Genomic DNA, 6,165 nt, shown 5'->3' with positions numbered 1-6,165 from the left:
GGGCATAGGCACTGGCAGTGCTAAGGGTGAGAAATCTCTGGAACCCACCTGAGTGATCATTTATAGAAGAAAAAAGCGATATGGCCATACGTACAGAATACTGAGCAGATAAAAAGTGACAAGGCCGGGCTTCCCTGGTGGCGCAGTGGTTGAGAATCTGCCTGCCAATGCAGGGGACATGGGTTCGAGCCCTGGTCTGGGAAGATCCCACATGCCGCGGAGCAACTAGGCCCGTGCGCCACAACTACTGAGCCTGCGCGTCTGGAGCCTGTGCTCCGCAACAAGAGAGGCCGCGATAGTGAGAGGCCCGCGCACCGCGATGAAGAGTGGCCCCCGCTCGCCGCAACTAGAGAAAGCCCTCGCACAGAAACGAAGACCCAACACAGCCAAAAAAAATAAATTAATTAATTTAAAAAAAAGAAAAAAAAAAAAGCGACAAGGCCAATCTTTACATGCTGATTCAGAGCCATCTTCAGATGCTCTGTTGAGTGAAAAAGCCAGGTGGAGAGTAATGTGTATAGCCTCCATTTTGAGTAAGATTAAAAGGGAATATATATGCCGGGAATAGCTCCAGAGACCTACACCAGGAGGAAAACGCTCTTCCACCGGGAAGGGGCATTGTTGTGTGATAGTTATTACCAGAAACAAACAAGCAAAAAACTGAAGAGAAAAATCAACGCCTATGGCATCAGATAGAGCCGAGTTTTGGGGCCTGCTTCCATCACTGACTGGCTGGCTGACTCCCGGTAGGTTATTTCACCTCCCTAGACCTCAGCATCCCCATCTGTAAAATAGGGGTAATAATCATAGTGACACCCAAACAGTCGGGTGGTTGGGAGGGTTGAGCCCTGACCCAATAAATACTGTTAACTGTTATTATCTTTATTGATAAAGACCCCTCGCACAGGTCACTGTTCCTTAGAGGCCCGAAGGCAGTGGCAAACTCCCCTCTTTTTTTTTTTTTTTTTCGCGGTACGCAGGCCTCTCACTGCTGTGGCCTTTCCCGTCGCGGAGCACAGGCTCCAGATGCGCAGGCTCAGCGGCCATGGCTCACGGGCCCAACCGCTCCGCGGCATGTGGGATCCTCCCGGACCGGGGCACGAACCCGTGTCCCCTGCATCGGCAGGCGGACTCTCAACCACTGCGCCACCAGGGAAGCCCCAAACTCCCCTCTTTTGAAGAAACTTAGTTGCCGTGAATGTCCCCTGGGTGGCCGGGGGCGGGCTGAGGGCAGGAACTAGGTGGCTCTCTCCAGCCGGAGACTGGCTGGCTCTGACTGCCTGCAGCGTGCACAGGCATTTCACTTACACGCATCACTGGACCCCATGTTTAGGGCTGCAGGGACCAGACCACCCTTCCAGCCTTCCGAGGGCACAGTGGAGGACTCAGGGAGAAAGTGGCCCCGCGGCTTCTCAACCACAAGACTTGGAGCAAATAACGGAACCCTCTCCTCCCAGGTTCCTTGGCTCCAAGACAGGACCTCATCTAGCCCGTCTACTTTTGGGAGCTGAGCTGATCAACTGTAAAGGGCTGTGCCAAGAAACCGAAGGGGAGGAGAAGCACTTTCCTCGAGATCACACGGTAGAAATGTAGAAAGGTGGTCTGTTTCATACATTTGGTTGCCACATAAGGATTTGTTTGGGGGGAGAAAAGTTTCTGCTGCTAAAACAAGTTTGGGAAAAACACGCATCATCCTGCTGCACTGCCTGCCCTCAGAGCCCGATTTTCTAAGTGAACAGATCACTAAGAAACAACACAGGGGGCTTCCCTGGTGGCGCAGTGGTTAAGAATCCGCCTGCCAATGCAGGGGACACGGGTTCGAGCCCTGGTCCTGGAAGATCCCACATGCCACGGAGTAACTAAGCCCGTGCGCCACAACTACTGAGCCTGTGCGCCACAGCTACTGAAGCCTGCGCACCTAGAGCCCGTGCTCCGCAACAAGAGAAGCCACCGCTCGCCGCAACTAGAGAAAGTCCGCGTGCAGCAATGAAGACCCAACACAGCCAAAAATAAAATAAATTAAAAAAAAAAAAGAACACAGGGACGAACCCTAAAATCAGCTCTAAACAGCAAACCAGGAGATGGTCTCAACTCCAAAAGCAGAAAGAGAAGCCCTTTCAGCTGGACTCATACGGACCCCCAGCCAAAGATGTGGGTCTACCGGGTTGGCAGGGCACATCCTCTTCTCTGCAACACCAAAAGCCGATGATGTGGGCGTGGTCTTGACCTCAGGGACCCGCAGGAGAACTGGCTCCTGCTGTGCTTGGGGTCCCTCTGGGATGAGAGGTTGCTGTGTCCTAGAGATGGAATTCAAGGGACCCCTGCCACCATCACAGCCGAAACCCTTGCCAATCCTGACCATCCACATCCCTCCGCTTCTCTGCCTTGTGTTTTATCTTGAAATCCCAGACCTCATACCATGTCATCTGTAAATATTTCAGTGTGCATCTTCAAAAGTTATGGACCTAGAAAAAAATAACCACAGCAATATTATCAAATAAAAAAGGAGTTATTTAAACAGAACCCTAAGCTCTCTAATGAAAACAATAATAAGCTGGCATTTACTGAGTATCTGCAGTATTTCTAGGTTCGTGTCACACTGCATTTAAACCACCCTTCTACCCTCTGAGGTTGTCATGCTCTATCCAAAATTTCAACACCCGCTGCCCACATAGTGCCTACCCTTCCTCCCTACTGTAGTTTATATTTTCTTACATATTTTAAAAAACACTTTTAATTTTGAAATAATGATAGGTTCACAGCAAGTTGGAGAGACAGTACAGAGAGGTCCCATGCACCCTTTACCCAGTTTCCCCCAATGGTGGCATCTTACGTCACTATGGTACAACATCAAAGCCGGGAAACTGACACTGGTCCAATGTGTGTGTAGTTTTAGGCCATTTTAAATACATGTGTGGATTTGTGTAACCACCACTGCAACCAAGGTACAGAATACTCCATTACCACAAAGATTTCTCTCATGCTGCTCTCTGTAGTCAAACCCAAACACCCACCGCCCCTAACCCTGGGCAACCTCTAATCTGTTCCCCATCTCTACAATGTTGGCATTCTGAGAATGACATACAAATGCAATCATGCAGCATGTGACCTTTTGAGATGGGCTCTTTTCACTCAGCAGAATGCCCTTGAGATCCATGAGAGTCCTTGTGTGTATCAATAGTTTCTTCCTTTTTTTATTGCTTAGAATATTCCATGATATTGGATGTACTGCCCTTTATTTAACCACTCACCTATGAAGGACATTTGTTTCCTGTTAGCATTGTTGACAAACATACTACATATTTATGTGTCCTATTTATTTTCTCTACCCCTCTAGAAAGTACGCCCCGTGAGAGCAGGACTTGTGCCTTTTGTGTTCATTTGTTCATCTCTCTAGGACCAGGGGTAGTGCCTGGCACATAGTAAGAGCCCACTACACATTTGTGTAGTGAATGTTGCATGAGTTTTTTAGCAGAAGAGATTTAGATTTGGGGAATGTAAGTAAGCTGCCCAAGTTCATGGAGCCAGTGGGTTGCAGAGCTGGTCTTGCACCCAACTCTCTTGGTTCAAAGCCTCACTCTTGACCCACTTCTGGACCTGGCTCTTTCTTCTCTCTGGCCAAGCGTGGGCAAAGCGGTCGCATTTTTGTGTTTCCCTTGGCTTAAAGGATAGAGGTTTTCAAATGGAACTTTCCTGACAACCCGTGAAGCCCAAAGGGAAATAAACACGGGAAACATGAGGACTTATGAAACGCTGAACTTATGAAATAGAGAGATTCTCTTTTTCTTTCCATCCCCCCCGCACCGCCTTTCTTTAAGGAGTGTGAAGATTTAATGAGGTGAAGCATGTAAAATGCCTAGGATAGTGCCTGGGACAGAATGTATGTGGAATAAGCATCACTTTTTCCCTTCCTTCCTTCTTTCCTCCTCCTTTACCGAGTTCCTAGAGCCATTAGATACTAGACACCACAGTCGGCCCTTGGTATCCGAGGGTGTGGAACCCCCATCCACCCCATCCACCCAGTACTGGGGTGCAAGAGAAGTAGAAAAGACAGTTCGTATCCTTAAGGAATTTATAATCTAGTTAGGGAGACAACGATGGAAAATGCTGTGTACATAGTAAAGCACAGGGGCTTCCCTGGTGGCGCAGTGGTTAAGAATCCGCCTGCCAATGCAGGGGACATGGGTTCGAGCCCTGGTCCGGGAAGATTCCCGCATGCCGCGGAGCAACGAAGCCCGTGCGCTTACTGACCTTGTGCTCTAGCGCCTGAGAGCCACAACTACAGAGCCTGTGCTCTAGCGCCCGCGAGCAACAACTACCGAGCCCGTGAGCCACAACTACTGAAGCCCGCGTGCCTAGAGCCCGTGCTCCGCAACAAGAGAAGCCACCGCAGTGAGAAGCCCACGCACCAGGACGAAGAGTAGCCCCCACTCGCCGCAACTAGAGAAAGCCCGCATGCAGCAACGAAGACCCAATGCAGCCCAAAATAAATAAATTAAATTTAAAAAAAATAGTAAAGCACAATGAGTGTAAGACACTATTAATATATGAATATCAATGACTGCATTAGTTTCCTATTTCTGCTGTAACAACTTACCACAAACTTAGTGGCTTAAAACAACACAAATCTATTCTAGAGGTCAGAAATCTAAAACGGGCTTGCAGGGCTGTAGGGTGGGACAGGCAGGTAGGGCAAGGTGAGTTGAAAACCGCTAACGTTTTGTACTCTGTGGCCTGTATTGTATTGGCCTGTAGTGCATTGATAAAACATTGTAAAATAATGAAGATAAGCTTCGTATTAGGAGACTCAACTGGACTCCAGTCCTTTGTCTTGCCTGTGACGTGCCTATCCCCCCAGCTTCCAGACAGCAGGCAGGAATGTGGGGAGGGGGCAGAAGGGGTATCCAGGTGCCAGGGTCGGAACCTGCCCACAGCCCTGGGGGGAGGGGATGCCCCTGGGCAAACATATTTGACATCATGTGATGCCAGCCCACTTTCTCTGCCCCCTCTTCTCACTGTGGGGCTGCAGGGACTGACCGAGAACAGGCAGTCAAGGGGCAGGTTACCAGAATTATGAGATGGCTTTGGGGACAAATTTCTTCCAAACAGAGCCACTCCGTGCTGTCTCCTCTCATTCCCCATCGAGCGCTCTCTCCGGGATTTGAAGCAGGACACGTGGAGAGCTGGGCAGTGGGCAGCAGAAGTGGAGGGTGATCTAGAGCCCATGGTCTAGAGAGGCTCTATGGGGACAGGAGACACCAGCCAGGAGTCAGCCGAGGCTCTGGGGGTTTGAGGAGCAGCTGTTTGAGGTCCAGGTTGAGGTGGACAGGTGAGAACAGGAAGAGAAGCTGACTGCCTAGAGAGGAGGAAGTGTGCCACCCACCAGGGGAGGCCCCCGCTGGCGTGACGGCAGGGGTCTGGGGCCACCGTGGAGCCTGGTCCAGACGTCTGGAAGTCCCTCTTATATTCTGATTTTGGAGTCCCACAAGATTCCTGTCTTTCTTGTGGCCACATAGGCTCTTCAGTCCCCAGCATGAATGAAGCCACCAGAAGCAATGGTTATCCTGGCAAAGAGCCCAGGAAGGCAGTGAGGGTGGGTAGGCCTGCAGAGCCTGCTCTGGCCAGCCGTGTCAAGGTAAGTGTCAGGCCTGGTGAGGCTGTGGAAGAAAAACAGCTCACGGATAGAAGGTGACATTACAGATGCTCAACTCTGGTTATGCTTGAAAGAGAACAGGCTCTGTGGCCAGACGGTGCAGGGTTCAAGTCCAGCCCTACCACTTCCCAGCTGTGTGACCTTGGGTGAGTGATTAAGCAACTAAAACCATGGTTTGCTCATCTCTATAATGGGGTAAGAGCTCCTGCCTTGCTGGGTAGTTGTACCAGTCACTTGAGAGAACAGTAACAGCATTCAGCCTTTCTTGGGCTCCTACTTCCTTTATAAAAGGGAAAGTACAAACTATCTGTTGTCATTTTCCCTGTGTTCTTCCATTGTCAAAGCATCGTCTTCAAAAAGTTAAATAAATCACTTCATGCAAATATAGACCCAACCTATGTCAAAGATTTGTAAACTCAATGAGGGAATCAGAAAGAAAGTAAACTAGGTCAAAGAGTAAAGTGGGTATTAATAGTCATTTAAAAAGGGATGTCACTTGTTCTGGGGGAGGA

Source organism: Orcinus orca, chromosome 14 (genome assembly GCF_937001465.1).
Source record: "Orcinus orca chromosome 14, mOrcOrc1.1, whole genome shotgun sequence".
NCBI classification, from domain to species: Eukaryota; Metazoa; Chordata; class Mammalia; order Artiodactyla; family Delphinidae; genus Orcinus; species Orcinus orca.
This window is presented reverse-complemented; position numbering follows the sequence as displayed.